The following is a 20,038-nucleotide window of genomic DNA, read 5'->3' as shown; positions in this document are numbered from 1 at the left end:
CTACAAAAACACTAGCGGTGGAAAAAACTTGCTCCTCACTTTCTGCCTTCTGTCTCATTTCTCTAGGTTGCATTTACTTTACCATTCTAATTTTATTCTTGTTTGATAAAACAGTCAATGCCAATCATTTGAGCTTCACATTAAACTCACGTTCTTAGTGGTATAATCCCCTAAACATAGAATTCTTTTCCTCACTGGTGGGAGGGAGAAATGGGATAAAAGTCTACATATATAGCATTTGAATCACATCATTCAATTAATTGAATAATTTTGGTTTACGGCTATCTTGTACAGATAAAGAGAGACAGGTATCATTTCAGGGGGAAAAAGTGCCAAGTTGGGGTTTTAAAAATTAATTAGGGAAGGGAAGAGAGAAGTCTTTCATTCATAACCAGTTGTTTTCTAAAATTATAATCTCATTATGATGTCTGTTTTAGTACAATTTAAAAAATTTACACATTTGCCTATTTTCCTACAAGTACTACAAAGAGAAAAATATCTCTGGACAGCTGACTTCCTACACCATTCTGAAAAGAAAATCAGGTCTTTTAGTCCACTGACTTTGAAAATTTTAAAAATGCAGGACATGATGCAAACAATAAAACATCTTGTGGCTAGGAAAGGTTTAAATCTACCTGAGCTATAGTTGTGATCTCCTTCCACACCACGAGGAATTTTGTCAGAATGAAAATAATTGTGTCCAAACCCAGAGAAGTAGGCTGATCCCTTGGAAGGCTCACTGAACAATCACAAATGCCGTCATCATCCAAGATTACAACATCAGCTCTGCTTCACTGAAATTCTGTCCTCTGAAGGCAGCCAAAACCAAGGTCTATTGCCTCAATAAAGTCCAAAATGAACTCTATCTTCAAAATCAGTGTCTGGGTTTCTGTATCAAGGGAGACTGTATCTAAAGGGAACCAGGAGCACTGTACATCCAAGATAAGATAAAACCAGGATTTTTTTTTTTTTAAATGGAATTATGGTATAGTTCTAAGTGATAGTCTTTGCCTGGAATTCTCATGCAGTTAGATCAGAAGAAAATGCACTTTCTACCTAGACATACAGCAAAGCAGAGGGGAGCTGATCTTCCAAAAGGACACTATCTGAAGCACTGGGTACAAGTTTCATTAACACTCATACCATATGAATTTTACAGCATCAGATATCCATGTTATTAAAGTGTGAGGTGTGTAGAATGTCACTAAGGTAACAGTGATCATGAACCTTTCAGAACACACACACACACTCAACTGATATCTCACAATAGAGGTATGATGATTGTATAAATAACCTCAGTGGAGCATGATGAGAATTAAAGGATCTCACCGGCAGGGGCAGCTTGTCAGCAGACTGCCAAAGGACAAAATGAGAATGTGCCCTCTTGGTGCACAACGCTTCTAATCTCAGGAGGCAAAATCAGCAGTATTTTGCTAACAGTTCCCTGCCAGGCTCACATGGAAATAACCTTTTAAGTGTCTGAGGTGTCCCTCTCAAGACAGGACATGATCAGTATTTACCTGTGCATGCAGAAGCAGAGTCCCAAAGGAATACAGAACATATAGGGATGGAAGCCATGCAGAAGTGAGCTCACCACCATAGTCAGAAAACTGACTATGAATCAACCATCTTCTGCTCTCACTGAAGAGCAGTGCAAAAGAAATCCCTCATGGGATACTTGAAAGTGGAGTAATGGTTAAGCATACTCTGGAAGCAAATTTGTCATTGCTTTATTTATACCCTTTTGCTCTCAGTCTTGCACTTGGATGTCTGCCCTTAGGTCTTGGTTAACATAATTTTGCAGTGTCTCACCACCCAGCCAGCCTGGTGAAGTGGAGACAAGAGGAAACAGAGTGAAACCAGTAGGTTATCAGTAGAAAACAAAGAAGGGCGCATAGGGTGTCTTGAGACGCAAATGTCTCTTCCTGCAGGGTCAGAGAAGACCAGAGCTGGCAAATATTCCTTCCTGTTTTTAAAGGGTCACTGGCTTGGGATGACTTTACTAGCAGGGAAAGGATTATCTCTAACAGCCATGAGCTAATTCTTCTGCATGCTGGCAAAGCAACACTCCACAGTTCTGGGTGAGCCCTGGGTTTTCAAACAGCCTTTCACTCTGTGTTTGGTTATTACAGGGAAGGTAGCAAGTCATTTTTCACACGCATGGGGAGTGTGCCATTTCGTCAAATCTGCTCTTGGGAAGTTTGCTTGTGCTGATTTGCAAAAAAGTGACTAAATGTACCAGCAGGTGTAAGAGGAGTTGCTAGTTGTCTGGTACAAAGAAGAAATTACTGGTTTCTTGCATAAAGTCCAAACAACATTTATACACTACTAATCTCAGACGTAAAAATAATTTAAAATCACCTACCATTTTCTTCTTTAAAATCTCAAAGAAGTACTTTTTTTTGGAGTGGCTTCCTTATAGTTCATCAAATACTGGAAACAACTATCCAATCTTTACTGGGGAATAATATAAAAACCAATCAAGCTCCTTGACAACTGAAATAATGGGAGCCACAGTCCAACTAAAAAGGTGAAGTGAGCCTCTAGCCACAGTCCTCAAAGGGTTTTCATAAAGAAGGGCAAGGATCTGTGCATACAAACATCAGAGCTTGCTTTTTCTTGGAATAAGTTGCATCTGGGGAAAAAAAAAACCCAAACAACCAGAATTATGTCAGAAATAGGAAGAACAAGGAAGCCTGTGAGCTGGCTAGAGTGCAGCCCTACACTGAGCCTGAGCAAAACTCACAGGAAGTTCCTCCTCTCTCCTAGAGCAGTAGTATACCAAAGAGGAAGCAGCCATAAGGAGAATGAAATAAGGAGTGAGAAAAATGATCCTCATGAGCCTCATAATACAATCCTTGACTTAATAGAGATGACAGAAGGAGGTTTTATAATATACAGTAATATGTTCACTATGACACTTATGAACAATTGTAAAAAGTAATTAATTAATTAAATAAAAAGCTATCTTGATTTGTGAAACTGGAGAAGCAGTTACGTTCAAAAATTCTGCCGCCATGAAAAACACTGGCTGCAACATGGGGGGATAGCACAAGCCCAGAATGGACCAAGAGACCAATTCGGAAATCTAAAGGAATGGTTCACTTCCATCTCTTGAGGTCTGAGGATCAGTTTGAAGGAACAAAGCTCCAGGGCACAAAAATAAATCAGACAGTTGTGGAAAAGATTTGGGAATTTGCACGTACAATTTCTACTTTAGCTACTGAATTGGTAATGTCTGGAAATTCCATTGGTAGAAGGTATGGAAATTACCAAAGTCTTCCAAACACAAGGGAAGTTTTAAAATCAAAACTGAACCTTTGGGATTCAAATCTCAAAAGCAGGCAGTGATGGCAGACCATCCATCCATCCATCCATCCATCCATCCATCCATCCATCCATCCATCCATCCACCCATCCATCCATTCTGAATGAAAATTGGTTTTCATATTATACTGCTGAATTCACAATGAACTTTGAGTAGAAAAAGAAGAAACTGAGATAGTCAGAGATGGAGACTCAAACACTCATAAAGTAATCTGCATTTTGGAATGAGTAGCATGCTACATATTACATTGAGACCAAGGATGCACCCGGAATTTCTAAATATAAGTAATGCAATAATTATTCCTCATTTAAAATATTTCTCACTATAAACATTTGAAATGCCTTTTATTCTGGAGCCAGCACAAGACTTTTGAACAGCTCAGACAAAACTGACCGTCAATCCTCCTAAAATAACAGATGGGACAGGGCCACCTCTGCCTGCCACAGAGAAGTGGGGAATTGCAATGGAGAGAACTAAAGGATTCATGCTGTTAATCTGGCTGCCTCCAGGGACTGATAGCAGTCAGCTATCACAGCTGCTGGCACTGGGCATTCTACCAGTAGTTTCCACTCCTACTTTAAGGGCAGCAGCGCTTTCAGACAACCTGTTTTTCCCTGTCCTAATATGGACAAAATTAGGGTGGACAGATGTTAAGGGATGTGCACTTTATCTTTCCAGGAGCCTGCCACCTTAGACAATTTCTGCTTTGCTTGTGCTCTCAGCCAGTCCAGGTTGCTGCTGAAAGCTGAAAACTCAATGCTTCTTCTGCATTCTCAGAAGATTTAGCAAAACTTATGTTCACTGGTTTCATAATGCTTCTGAGAGTCAGGGGCCTTGACCCTTGTATGAAATCTACCTTCTGTCAATCTTAATTCCATCTCCAGAGTCATCAGGATAAAATTATGCTCAAAAAAGCAAATAGTTCATCTCTAATGATTAAGAATATTTTTTAACATGCTGTCCATATTGTGCTCTTCAAGTTCCTTATGAAAGTGAAATTGCAGTGAAATTCTTGATGTAAAAAGCTACTGTGAGATATTTCAATATGCTGGTGCAACGTAAGAGTTATCAGTGTGTCCGGGTAGAGCATGACTAGTTTGATCAGGAAACTACTGTAGAGAGCTGTAGAGTAAATTATAGATGTAAAATCAGCAACAGCTTTGAAATGTGTATTGGCAGTTGTTCCCTTTACAGGACCATTGGACCATGTGTTGCATCAATATTGGTGATAACACACTTCAGTAAATATTAGTGTTTCAAGCTGAAGTTATTAAATCCTTATGGAGGTATATTTGCTGCAGCTTTTCTGACAGATTATACTGTATCAGGGCATTTGAAAATACTGTTGGTGCCCAGTAGAGTAGCAACAACAGGAAAAATGTTAGAGCAATAATTTTGTTCAACATAAAATCATACGTTGCTACACCATAACGACTTTCTATATAAAATCCAATATTTTAATTCCATTATATGTATTTAATATATGACACTTTTCTAAGGAAGAAATAATTCAGTGATGCCCAGCAAATTCAGACCCATTCTACACCTGCAGATTTCCACTGTGCCCTCTTAAGATTCACTTTGTTTTTCAGTGCTTAGCTCCCATAACATAAAATAATAGCCCTGTACTGCCTCACAGAGATACTATTAGCACAGCTTATTTATATTCTATAGCATTACAGCATTATGGGATAAAAATGGTTTCTATATGTACCATTCTATGTGTACATTTTCCACTGAACTTTTTTTAAAAAAAACACAGAACCTAAATTTGTCTCCTGAAGATTTTTTTTTCACTTTGTTTTCTAACTTCCATCACCATGTTTTGCTGTGTACTGTGTTGTGTGTCCTGGTGTAGTCTCCTTCCTGTTTCAGTCACTTTTCTGTGTCATCTAACTTGATGAGGTTTTTTTCAATGTTTCTTTTCTCCACTGTTGCAGTCTTCTTATTTCTCATATATTGCCAGTCTGTCTAGACTGAGAACAGGTAACTATTCTCAGACTTAGTCGGGTCTTTGTATCTCTCTTCTTCTTACTCTGAGCCTTTTCTTTCCTGCCTGTGAACCACCTTGCTTTGGCTCCTGAAGGAATTGTCTCCCTTCATCGGGGTAAAGGAGAGCACTACACCCACAAGCATTCATTGATGAGGAGACAGGGAAATCAGAAAGAGTGAATGATCAGAGAGCTTTTATTCAGGATACATGAAGGCCTTTAGTGATGTGCAAAACACCTCAGAGATAATGAGTGCTTCAGGTAGGATCATATCTGCCTGAAATAAGGGTTTCTCCAGTGCTCAGTGCAAAAAAAGTTGCTAACCTTGCAGAGGTTTTCTCATTGCTACGGCTTAAACCCCAGGAGGCTTTACAGGTTAAATTTTACATCTTCAACTCAAGTGGGAAACAAACTCAAAGCTGTTGCATGCAACAAAACATGTGCTTTATGGGGTGATTGCAGCCCAGGTGCTGATGGCTCCCAGCTGCTTATTCCCTTGTCCTGTGCTGTGGGTTCTCAAGAAGTGCAAGACAGAAACAACCAGTGCTGTCATTTACCTTGATTTCAATAATTTGGAGGATCTAGATCTATTCTCAGAAATATAAATTAAAAGTCTCATTGTTAAGCCTAGTTAAAAAAAAAAAAAAAAAAAGCTTACAACTGCAGCTACAACTTTCAAATAAGAACTCGGAATCCAGCAGAACTCTAGAGTAGGAATGGATATGTTATTTATACATAGAATTATATTAATTTTTGTATTACTCCCCTTTAAGGGGTGGTAGGTGCATTTCTAAAGTTTGATAATTGCTCAGTTCCAAAAGGTAAGATATCTTCTCCCTGCAAACCTGGAGAAATGTTAAAGTTGTCAACATTGCTAGAAGGCCTTACTTTAGAGTTATGACTAAACAGACCTAGCATTTTTGTGCAGAGCAGCTGCCTAAGGGAGAAATCAGCAACTCTCCTGGAGTTGCTTATGAGGAAAAGCTCACAGGACTCAGTCCTACAAAGGCACTGACATTATCTGGTACCATCCTTGCCTTCTTTTGCAAGCGTGCAGTGCTGGGCTGTTGCCAGAATATGGCCAGGACTCACATCTGTGCACACCTGTTTGCAGGAGACAGATCTCACTGCTTGGAATCTGCTGATGAAGCTTCACAGGTGGTCAAGGATGAAATTTGCCTCCGGTTTGGGGGTTCTGCTCGCTAGTCAAATCCCATCAAAGCAGGTGGAAACCTTGCTGTCTCAGTCTTCCTCGCTTCTGAGGCAGAACAAGCATACATACATGCATATATCCATATATACACTTCTATCTATATGTGTGTATAATTTTCAGAAAACACAATTTCATAGTTTCAGAATATTTCTAGGACTCATCTCACTAAACTACAGATCAACCTGCACTGAAATTGTTAGCATTTCTAAAGGGATTATTTTGTTATGATCACTTTTTTATTTGTGTAAGTTTTCCCAACTTGTTCTTTCTTCATTCTGCTCCTTTTTCTATTTATTTTTGCAAATCCTTTCTCTTTTTCTTTTTTTCCTATAGCTTGAATTTTATAAGCATTCCCTGCATGTTTTAGGGCCTTTTCTGAGGAGGCACTAAAGAGAAAGGAAGCAATTAAAAAAAGAGCAGTAAAAAATTAATAACTTTAACTACATAAAATCATAGAATCATAGAATGTGTTGGAAGGGCCTTAAAGACCATCTGGTTCCAAACCTCCTGCCATGGGCTGGGCCACCTTTCACTAAACCAGGTTGCTCAGAGCTTGATCCAACTTGGTAAGCACATCCATGGATGGGGCACCCACAACTTCTCTGAGCAACCTGTTCCAGTGCCTCACCACCCTGATAGTAGAGAATTTTTTCCTTATAGCTGATCTAAATCTACCCTCTTTCAGTTAATGTCAGGTCATTTTGGAGGGAAAGGCAGGAAATGTGGAAAGATAAACTCCCCAGTGTTCTCTTTTTTTTCTACACCGTTTCAATACACAGCACAGTAATGGTGATTATTAGAAGCTCTTCTGAAAGTGGAAGTTTCCCAACCAGAAAAATATGAAAGAATATCAACTCTGGAAAGTTAAATTTAGTAAGTCCAGCCAAAAATTCACTTTGAAGAGTAAATTTCCAAAGGCATAAAACTAATAATAAAATATTTTTAAGCACTTCCAAAACAGGAAGTCTGCCAAATGTCTGTAGGGCTGATACATAACTTGGATATGAAAGGAGAAACCCAAATAAGATCAGACTCTACCTCAGCAAAGTGAAAAGAATTCCTTATATAGATGTAAAGAACACTATGGAATAGACTTTGGAGATTCCCAGGCTGAAACTTTCTTTACAGGGCACAACCTCCTTACTGGTTAGAAAGTAGGAAACACAGAGCAGAAAATTCAATGGTCACTCTTCATAATTCAGAGAGATTTCTAGTGTAGGGAAATGCACTGTTCAGCATAGTCCTTGACAATTTGTTTAAGGCTGAACAGTGAGGTGAGATTAAATCATACTAGATTATTTAATGTGGTAAAAGCTAAAGATGTCTGAAAAATTGCAGGATAATCTCAATTCTTTTTGATTGGTGATAAAAGTGTGACCAACAATAATGCTGATAAATGTTCAATGTGGAACAAAAAGAAAAAAGAGTCCTAACTATACATACCCAGTGATGAACTGTAAGTGAGCTGCTACAAATCTGAAATATGGCTACTGCAACTGGTGAAACCATGTACCATTCTATCAAAACACCAGCCTAATGTAAAAGGAATATTATGAATTATTAGGAAAATTAAATGGAAGAGAGTTTATAAGGTGTCAAAGAAAATACACCTTATCTTCTAAACCCCAAGGGACTCACCTGAAGTAAATACATACAAACAAGGATCTATGGATAAGTAAGATAATTAATGGTAAGGGATCGTATCTGTGTGAGGAACAATAAGTAGGTTGGGATACTACTTATTAAAACTGACATTTTTTTGTTCTGTTATTAAAAACCCACAATCTATCCTGGCATCCTGGTTTACATGATCACTCCTACAATATTTCTTAGCAGTAATGACATACATTTCTGTAATAATAATGATCTGTATTTTCACTGTTCTTTTTCTTCAAAATAGAAAGTATCCCAGGAATATTGTTTAAATCATTAAAACAGCCATTTAAGTAAGCAAAACAAAATTCTGTTGGAAGTAGCAGGTTGGAAGATGTCTTTGGGGCTCATCTGGGCCTATCTAAACACGATCAGCTTTGAAGTTACATCCGAGTTCAAAGGTTGCTCAGGAGCATACACAGAGAGCTTTGTCCAACCTCCAAGAATGGAAATGCCACAGAGTCTCTTGATACCTGTGCCAGTATTTGATATACATATACACACACACATACACACACAAGAAAGGAAAGATTTTTCTGATATTTTGTCAAAATTTCATATGTTGTGACTTGGGGCTGCTGCCTCTAGTCCTATTGTATTGCACTACCTAGAAGTGTTTGACTTCGTCTCATCTGTACATTGCCAATAAATTGGTGAAAACAATCAGATTCCTCCCTTATTCTCACCTTCAGCCAGAAAGAACCCTTTTTCTGTCAGTTTCTTCATGTATGTCACGTGCTCTGGCCACCTGGTGCTCCGAGGGACTCGTTCCACTATGTCAGTGTCCATCTTGTACAGGGGAATCCAAAACAGAACACAGTCCTCCAGGTAGTCTTACAAGGTCAAGCAGAGGGCAAAGAATCACTTTTCTCAGCCTTCTGGCTAGGCTCTTGCTAGTATAGCCCAGGATGGTGTTGACCTTCAGGATGCACTGCTGACTCACATTGGAGTTTTTTTGTCTACTGGGACACCCAGGACCTTTTATGCAGTGCTGCTCTGGAGCCAATTGATGCCCAGCCTGTCCTGCTGCATGGATCAGGAATTTGCATTGGCCTGTGCTGAACTTGAAAAAGTTTCTGCCAGATTTATACTCCAGCTTGTTGAGAATGCTCTGAATGATAGCCCTGCACATTAATTGCTCCCCTAATCAGGTATCATCTGTGGCCTTGCTGAGGGCTTTATTTAATCCCACTGGATACATCTGCAGTGAAGGCATCAATGAATGTCCACACTAGTGTTGGTTCCTGAAAGATACTAGAAATCACTCATCAGTTGGACTTTTTACAGCTGATCACAACTCTTGGAGCCTCATGATATGGCCAATAGTGCGTTCACCTTGTAGTCCACTGCTCAAGTCAATGCCTCACCAATTTGGCTGTAGGAATACCATGTAACAGACCTTGCAGAAACCAAGATAAATAATCTCTTCTTTCATCCATCAGCCAGACATCTCCTCAGAGCAAGCACTCAGACTATTCAGCACAATTTGTGGTTTGTGAATCCATGCTGTTCCAAATCACCTTCTTGTCCTCCTCGTAACTGCACATGGTTTTCACAATCTGATGGTTTCCTCCAAAATCCTTGTGGCAACTGAAGGGAGCTCTATCAGCAAATAGTTCCCCAGATCTGTCTTCATGCCCATGTACATGTAACACTTGCCAGCCTTCAGGATACTCTCCTAATTCCTAGGGACCTTTTGAAGAAGATACAAAGCAGTCCTTGCAATGACCTCAGCTCCTTCTCTCCACATCCTTGGATACATTCTCTCTTGTCCCATGGATTTGTGTGTGTGTCCAGTTTAATTACTTGGTCACTAATGAGATATTCCCAGATTCTGCCTGGGAGGTATGGCGACAGAAAGACCATGAGAGACCAAGCAGAAGATGCTGAGTTGCTCAGCCTTTTTTGTGTGCTTCAAGTCTGCTGCCTTGCTTCATAGCCCCTCATCTTCCATAGACCTTCTTTTGATTCTGCTTCTAGAAATTCTTCCCGTTACCATTTCCATTCCTCACCAGTTTCAAATCCAGCTGAGTTCTGACTTCCCTAATTCCCTGCCTACATGACCAACAACACTCTGCTCCTGAGTAGCCCTCTTTGGCCTCCTCTTTGGCCTTTTGTGCTGGAGAGAAGATGGAGCTCCCTGCCTGTCTGTTGTGCCTGTGTGACTCATGGGCTGTGGGCTAGGCTGAGCCCAGGTCTGGGAATGTTGTCCTCAGTGAGCAGCATACTGTCATGATTTCCTTCTCCTTCCCCTGCCCCATTTTCCTTCCCCTTCCCCTTCCATACAGTCTCCCATGGGAACCTGCTGAATAGTTCCCAGATTGAGCTGTTGAACCCTTTGTTTTCATTTGCTGCTAGCATTCTGAAAAATTTGAGTTTTTGCTCCAAGTATTTGTTCATTTCAGACAAAAGGTTCTCAAAAAAAAAAAAAAAAAGTAAAAAAAAAAATTAAACTTTTTTATCTATCAAAGTTGATTTAGATGCAACTGAACTTTTACAAGGAGTCACAGTCTCTTAATTGTGTTCATTCACTAAGGTGAAATGAAAAGTAATGGAGTAGAGATGCTTAATGTTTATTGACTATAAATAATTTAGATTATTTATGATTTTAAATACTAATTGGTAAATAATGATCCATGAATAAGTCTGACAATATGGCTGTAAAATAAAATCAAGAGGGATTTCAAAGAACCCTCCCAACTTAGCATCCCATGAATTTTGCTTGCTGCCTATCAACATCTGTTTCACTTTTCAGCAACCTTGTCTTGCCTGCTTTGCAACTCACAGAAATGCCTAATTTAAACATTCTGTAATTGTGGTTTTTAGTCCTAAATGGAGTTGTGAGATGTGCAATTACTGCTTCTTTCATTTTATTCAAAAAAGACAAGCAAGAGGGAGAATACTGGTTTTTTGCTCCCACCTGTTATGCTAAGAGAAGCTAAATGAGTGTTTGACAGTAAAAATATAAACTATGAACCTGCAGATTAAAATACTATTGGAATTCAATTCATATGTGTTTGTGAGAGTCTGGGAAAGTTCCAGAAACTGACAGCATTTTACTTTTCCTTCTACATATATAGTATGCTCAAAAGCCTCTCTTAAAATGCCCTGTAATTAACCTAGAATACAAGAGAGAAAATGGTGAACAGAACAACAAAGCCAATTTGTCATCAGGATTTTCATTAAACCCCTCAGTATTATAGGAATTAATTTCAGTTGTGCTTTGCCCTGATTACTGCCTGTCGGATAGATACAGGCATCCAGCAGGATATTTGAATGGAGAGCTTTTGCTCCCATCCTACATCAGCATTATGAAGGTAAGTGGTTTATCTGCATTGACTGTGATTCATCATCTATATTTTAATATTGCAAAAACTGAAGATGGCTCTAATTTTAACTTCCCCTAGCGCTGCTTTTTTTTCCAGTAAATGTTACATTGATAATAGCTCACATTGCCATCCCATCTTGGGCAAGGAGAAAGATCAATGGACTTTCGAATCACAATAGTCATTAATTTGTTACTTTAGTTTCCCAGACATTATAGTTCACTATATATTGTTATATCACACAGGCACACAAACCTTATTGGGAGGGAGGGAACCAGCTCTCATTTCAAGTTCTGAATTGTGCTACAACCCGTACAGCATCTAGGTAATATTCTTATCTAGCCCTCACATTTTTAGTTTTTCAAAATGCTCCCCTTGTAAAGCAGACCACTTTGAAATCTGCAACACATTTTAAAGTAATGATTAAACACTAATCCACTAACATACTGAAGTGGCACTTGAGAATTTGGCAGTATCACTTTAAATAATCTCTTTGCCTGCTGATGGCTCTCTCAGTATCCTGTGTTTCCACACATAGCTGATGAATAAAATGATTTGAACTAATATGTGCCTATACTTGTCACAGTATTTCTTGCGTGAAAAGCAAACAGTGCAACATGTATGCATTAAAGTAAGGAAACCTGTAGGAAACATAGTCAAAATGTCAGTTTCTATAACATTTTCTTCTTCAAGTTATATAAAAGCATTTTTAGAAACAATCACCTTAAATCTGAGAGTGGCATTAAGGACTGTATTACAGAAATTACTTTGGTAATTTTGGCCAAAGCAATGCAGTTAAATGTCACACATGGGTGCAGGGGGAGGGTAGCAGACAGAGAAATCAAATTCACCCCTACAACATAAAGGAGATATGAAACATTACTGAGGAGCAACAAGCTGCAATATTGTACAGTGTCTTAAAAAGCCATGCTAAATGAACACAAGTAAATGGATGTTGCCTTAAGTTCTTTTTGCTCATTGTCAGGAACTTATTATTCTTTTCTCTGCAGAAAAATTGACTGAATAATATCTGTGCTGCACTCGGCTGCTTATAAGGTGAGTAGGCAAAGTATCCTTTATGGCTAAAAAAAATTATTACAGGATCGAGATCTGCATAGCTGCTTGAGCTGAAATGTGACTAAACCCAAAGAACTAAGCTATCAATTCTCCCTCTTTGAGTGGGAAAGTGAAAGAGGCTGTGTGTGTGTGTGTGTGTGTGTGTGTGTGCACTGATCTTTAAGTATTTCAAACAAAAAAGCAGCTTTCTCAAGCATTCTGCTTTAAAAGTTCGGTGCGTTCACTGACTTTTCCATCTGTTCCCAACTTTCCTAAGAGCTGTCCCTATGTGCTACAGATATTGGGTTCAAACCTGCTTTGCTTGCATCTTCTGTCATAATCACATTATGAGATGACAAATACATTCATCTGGTCATAAGGGAACACTTAGAGAATTCAGGTTAAGAAGATGACTCAGTTGCCTTATTTAGATTAAAAATTCTTCTGAGTACCTGGCACATTAGGCCTTACATTAATTCACAAAATGTGCCATCTCTCTTTCTTCTCTTTTCTCATTTTTCCATTACCAGTTTTCTGGCCCTTCTATCATTGCATGTTTCCCTTGCCCCAGTCTGTTGATCTCTTTTTTCCTCTTTGCTACTCATATAGTTGCCCTCCCTCCTGTTCATCTTCTCTCTTCCCTTGGTTTCTGCTATGCTACTTCTACATAGCACTGCCAGTAACTCCCTGCTTCTCCTTTTAATCCCATCCAGACTTCTTTTTATGCTGTTCCTTTTGATGGAGCATATGCACGAGGATGAAAAACATCAGCTTTTATATTTTCCAGTACTTCATGCAGAGAAAAGTCTTTACCATGCAAGAACCACACATGGTGAGATTCCCGACACATGGTGTGTCGGGCCAGGAATGAGACTTGATGATCTTGATGGGTACCATTCAACCCAGATATCCTATTATTTTAAAATTAAATATGACCTAAACACAGTCTACAGTAATGTCTGTTCAGCAGGTGCCCCAGAAGGAAAGGGCCACCATTGTTTTGATTGTCCCATAACCTACAGACCTATTCCAGCCAAGAGCACATCTTGTAAGTGACACACACAACTACAGCTCCATGGTAAACAGCGGGTCTTGTACATCCCTAAAACTCTTCCAGACTGATGGATGCATATGTGGGGTCAAACTTCACAAAAAATGCTTTCCCCATCCTCTGCCAGTGCTAGATTTGCTTTTAAATTATTGAAGCTACTCATCAGAACTAATTCTACTGGGCAAAGAAGGCCTGGGGCTTCAGAATACAATTATATCACAGGCATAAAAGCATATCTTTTCTGCCATAATGGAGCCATAGAGTGGAATCTGAAATAAAAAGCAAAATATGTAGAGATAGAATGTTAGATTTTTCTTTTTGATTATTCTTAAATGTAAAACCCATTAAATAGACCAGTATGTATGTAGGCAACATCTAACTTAACTAGAATTATGACGATTGTATCCACTCCACATGGAAATGTATAAAGTACTCATGGCTAGGTATTTCAGTGGATTCTTTTTTTCAATAAGCAATTACAACTTCCAAATATCAGTTATAATCTGTATCTTTAAAAATATCAAGAGTTATTCCTAAGAGACCGAGTAGTTACTTAGAGTAGAAATTATACACCTTACGAGAGCAGAATTATTCCAGATTATATTATTATTCTGCAGCACAGAAAATTTATTAGCACACAGAGATTAACAAGATACTTTGTGTTTTCAGTCAGAGCACTGATATACCTACATTTCCCATGTCTTCCATTAATAAACTAGTCCAAGAGGAAGGTAGCTGAGTGACGCTTGCATTTAGATATTGTTTGTGTACCAGCTACCAGCCATTGTTACAGGGCCTAGGTAAGAACACTAGCTTCTGCATCTAATTCTTTCCTCTTAATTGACTTTAAAACTTTAGGTAACATCTGACACAGGAATTTACATGTAAGTTAGGCCCTCTGAATAGGATTTTCTTCCCCAAACTCATTCTCTCAGCTTCTCCTGAAGGCCAAGGAATGGGACAGGTTTTAAGAGCAACCCATCAGCTCTCTTTGTGTCCAATTAACCTTTTTCAAAGAGAGGGTGATTAAAGATTGGAATGTATTGCCCAGGGAGGTGGTGGAGTCATTGTCCCTGAAAGTGCTTAAAGAAAGACTGGATGCAGAACTCGGTGCTTTGGCCTAGTTGACATGGTGGTGTTCAGCCAAAGATTGAACTCAATGATCTCAGAGGTCTTTTCCAACCTAATTGATTCTGTGATTCTGTGGATGCAGATGACAGCTAAGGGATATCTAATAACCTGGGTCCAGAAGACAGTTAATGATGATCATAAAATAAAATACTGAAATTACTATTTAATTTCTATTCTCTGGCAGAAATTATGATATTGGTTATTGCTGGCCTTTTGTGCTTCAATAAAAGTCATTAAAATACCATGTCTGACTTGACGGATGTGCTTTTGAAGTAGTTTCTTGAATCAGAATACCTCCACTGCCAGTGTACTACAGAGTTCCTTTCAGACTTCCTGGATTTTTTAATAGCAAGGTTTCCTGTGATGTTTTCCTCTCTCCTGTGGAGGGTTTTTGAAATGCTACAATGCAAGGGAACAAGGTTCCTCTCAATGATTTTATTTAACCTCTCTTATTTAAGATCAAAACCCAGTGGGTTTAATTAATTGCCATATGTTACTTCCAAGCTGAGAAACTACATTTCTTCTCCTGCTTTTCCTGTTAATTCTACTCATAAAGTTTATTGTCATCTACTGGTACAGAATTTAAACAGCAATTTTGTTGATGACACACCTTGCAGCAGAGGATGGATCTTCTTGTTGTGACACTGGTGCTGCCATCCTTCCACGGTAATACACAATAAGGCAGACAATCCACTTCGATATTGCAACAGCAGTCTTCTGACTGAGGTCAAAGAAACGAATCAATCTTGTTCAGCATCTGGGTTCCTCTTGAGGTGTCCAGGCCATGTTATCTTCTTCATATACTTAATTTTTCTTCTGAAGGAATGATCAGGGATTTCCTAGAAAATTATCAAACTGAACTCTTCAAACTCCTTAGGCCTTTCCATAGCCGGGATTATGGAGCATTAGCTGTCTGCTGCCAGGTTAAGCTTCATGAGCTGCTGAGAGCACCACCTAATCAACTTTTATGTTCCTAACTGATTGACTTAGAGATGAAGTTGTAGTCTAAATCAAAGTTTTTTCTCCTGTGTAGCAACGGTTTGACGCATCATCATTGATCTGTTCTTAAATAAATGAACAATCAATTAATGTGAAGTAAGGAAAACCAACCTCAAAATGAAGGCATAAGCCAGCTCTAGTCTTAAGAAGAGAGGAAACCATGAATGAATGTTTAAATATCAGTGTGAGCAAAAATATTTGCATATGTGTTTACTTATTGCTGCATGCCCAGCATCATGCCTGAATGCAAGTCTGCTGGACACAACCAAGCTACAGCCTCTTCTATCACCTTCTCTTGTGTTTAAAGTGGTTCAGACTTAGGGAATAGCAAACTTATCACTGGTTTGACAACATTACTTCTCCCTGTTTTTCACACCCTGCCCCACAGCTGTGCCAGCAGAGGGGTTCACATGAATGCTCTCTAAAATGCTCAAGGCAAAACAAGCCAGATTATTTTAAGCAGTGTGAACTGTGGATCTGAACTGGCTTGGCTGAGTTAGCAGGTTTCAGGCTAAGGAGCAGTCATGCAAGCCACTCCACTAGCAAAACCAGAGGAGCAGCACTGCCAGCTGCTGGGTGGCTGTGACAGAGGAAAGCAGGAACATCTTTAGGCTGGAGCATAGGAGATGCCATCCCTCTGCACCTGTAAAACTTCTGCCTCAGTGTCCCTTAGGTGTGGGAAAGACCAGCCACAGGAAAAACTTTTTTAGCATCTGGGCGGAAAAAGTTAAAGTACGTTACTTCCATCACCTTGATATACTCTTGGAAAAAAAAAAAACCAAACAAAAAAACCAAATCCAAAACCAGCTAGTAAATCAGCAAACTCTTTTAAGTATAGAGGGTATAAATTTCTTGTACCCAGTTCTAAGATAAACAAATGATCCTTATCTGTGGTATAAGTTTGCTGACATAACCTTTTCCCTAGTTTTTGGCATTAAAAACCTCCAAACTTGTAAAAACCTTCAAATTTCAAAAACTAAATCTAACCCTAAATGTTGTTTCTGTATTGGCAAAAGTTTTCAGCAAAAATTTAGTTCAGAAAAACCACTATTACTGTTACGTAAGTGTGTGTAGAGTTTACAGACTAAAGCATCAAGCAAATTGCATGTTTTAAAATCCAGTGATGGTTTGATGGGCACTTTTCCCTAGCCTGCCTGAACTGAGTCAGATCACTTCCCCAGGATGCTTGTTCAGTTCCACTGGAGCAATGATTTGGAGGCTACACTGCAAACCAGATGCTCTGCCTTATAAAGGATTTCAGAAAAAGAAAGAAGATGGGTAACCTTCCAAGGTTACTAACCTAGTTCAGAGTTCAGTCCTACAAAAAACCATGCCAGCACAAAGGGAAGGAAAGGGGCAGAGGTAGGTGGAAGGCTGTGGAGAGGGGTGGGAGATGCTTAAGTTGAATTTTGCCATCAAAAAATATACACATAGAAGTCTAAAATAGCATCCTGTGCCCCACCCAGAACCATAAATTAGCAGATATTTATTTATACTAGTACTAATATACACATACATGAAATAATTATAAGTTAAAAATTAAACATACTAAATAAATAGTATTAGAAACTTTGATTTACTAGTCCTATAAACTGTAATCAAGTAAAACTAAAATGAAGGCATTTATAATGTGTTTGTATTTTAATGCCTTTAAAGAACTTAATCTAAAAATATAATATGCATTCTTACACAGGAAAACAGTCACTTATGATTCACTGTGATTTGTCTGTTGCACTTGGAAGGAACTGTACGGTGGAATCATGGAAATAAGTAAGTTTTTTTCTCATTCTATTGGACACACAATAAGGCTTTCAGAATATTTTTATTTCAGACACAATCATTAGCATAGAAACTGCAGTTTTCTGCACAAATATGGAATATGGACGTCAAGCAATGGCTGCCAAAGCACACGTTTAATGAAAGTAAAGTAACAGAGTACTGAGGAATATCAGCCAGTAAATTGCTCAGGGTTACTCATGCAAGACATTGTCATTTTCTGCAAACACACAAACACACAGTGCCAGTCAAAAGCCATGTTAATCGAACATTGAATTAAAAGCAGTTTAACTTTCTGGACTTATATCATGGGCCAGAGCTCAGAGCAGAGGGCCAGATTCTGAGTGCCTAGAGTTTCACTAGGCTGCACCACAGCTTGGGTTTCTATATTAAAAGCACCTGGCAGCACTTCTGAGGATGTCTGTGGCATATTAGGGCATAAAGGTCAGGGGAGGAACTGAGAATGATTGCCCCAAGGGCCATCCACCCCCAAAAGTGCCTGTGTGCCATGAGAAATGACATTCTAAAGGATAGTCAGTCTGTTCATCAGCCTGCCATAGGGGCAAAAATCAGTGCAACTCTTTAAATGTGATTGTTAGAAGGTGCACAAGTCTGACCTAAAGAAGGATTTACATGTTTGAAACTCGCCTGTGTCTCTAAACTGCTCTGGTCCGCACCAGAAAGAACAGTGCCCCTCCCCTACAACCCAGCTCTGTCATCTCATCATCATATAAAATTAAAAGCAGCATTTGATGTAAAGAAAAAACTGTTTATAGATAAAAAAATTACACAAAAACCTTTTTGAACATTGAATTAAATGAGTATGAGAAAAGCATGAATTGTAATTAAAGTTCTACCTCTTATTATTTTCCATCTTGAAACATAAACTAGCTGAGTGGCTGTATTTAATTCTTCATGCAAAACTGTAAAACTGGGTCTTTGGGTCTCAGCCTTAATCAAGAAAAATCAAATTCTTTAAGGGTTAAAAGCTGTAGGAAGTTGCTGTTACATTGCAGAACTACGTATCTGGCTTGACTTTTAAAAGAAGTGATTGACAGGTACAACAGACTGAGATACTGTCTTTTATCATTCAGTGGGCAGTATTGAAGAACAGTGCAGAAAAGGGTGTGTGTTCCAGTCAGCTGCAGAAGAGCAGCTACACTCATTTTATATATCAATAAGACATTAGGACAAAGATTTTAACAACAGAAACAGTAACTGAAATAGTACCAGGCACAATTGTATACACAGTGGAAGCCTTTGCAGCTTTTGTTTTATCAAAAAGCTGCTAAACAAAGAAGTTTAGTAATTTTTCTTTTTATTCCCAAATATATAATGAAAAGCACAGCTCCAGAAAATATGTCTTATCCTTCTAGAGTCTGATTTCTCATGCAGAATGAGTGTATGGAGGTTTTAATATTAAATAGTTTACTCACAGCACTTTCATTCAGACACACACGCTAGTTTTCCTCCTTCATAAAAAGGCATTTTTGGATACATGGCTGAAAAGCCAAGCCACGAAGTTGCCTTCCAAATGCAGCAGCTGAGCACAACACACAGTCCCAGAGTTATCCCTCTCACTACGCTCAGGGGAACGCATGGGTAACACTCGGCACCTCGTACGGAGCATAGCGGGAAATGCCAGCCACACCAGCAAGGCTGGGAAAACCTTTTTCCTGATTGGCTGCTCATCCCAAACTGCCTGGCAGAGGTTTGAAATATTCAATGCAGGGAAGTGATATTCTGTGGCATTCATTCAATTTACCTGCACTGCACTCCAAGGAGCCATGCTATTAAACAACAGCTCCAGTGTGTCAATAAAGTTAACTTAATTAAATTGCTTCCCCTCCTACTCATCCAACTAGCAAGATTTAGGGTACAGGGACACAGTGTTGCTTGTAAATAAAAGGATGATTTAGCTAATGATTTGCGGAAGAAAGAAACATTTTCATCAGTAATTCTATGCGCAAAGCAGGGAGCTAGTTTGAATTAAAACAATCACGTAGGATAAGGGGAGAGATAATACCAACTATTGAAGGGCTCTGAATATTCTTCAACCAGTGTCAGTTAAGTCCACTATTTAAATCTCAGTGATTACACTCTTTGCTCCATAAGACTGAAATTACAATTGCTTAAATGTAATGTTATAAAACATACTATCATTATTACAAGCATAGTGTATACACATTCTTAATTTGCTGGGGACTCATCTTGTCCCTTTCTGGTCATTTTGATATGTACACTCTCACCGCCATACAAGAGTCACGTTTTAGAAGTCTCTAGTCTGTCCTTTTCTGTGGCAATACATAGAAAATATTGTGAATAATTAAGGATAAAAAAGACTACAGTTAAGCCAAAATGAACAGATTGTTTGCAACCTTACCATACTTTCAAATCATCAGTATGAAACCTCTGAGGCTCCTTGTCTGTTTGGGGTTAGATGTTTTGAAAGGCTACAATTAAACTGATGTAGCTGTTTTGCAAAACAGTATTTATCTATTCTCATTCCTTTTT

This window comes from Onychostruthus taczanowskii, unplaced genomic scaffold (genome assembly GCF_017590055.1).
Source record: "Onychostruthus taczanowskii isolate IOZ18803 unplaced genomic scaffold, ASM1759005v1 scaffold29, whole genome shotgun sequence".
NCBI lineage: Eukaryota > Metazoa > Chordata > Aves > Passeriformes > Passeridae > Onychostruthus > Onychostruthus taczanowskii.
This window is presented reverse-complemented; position numbering follows the sequence as displayed.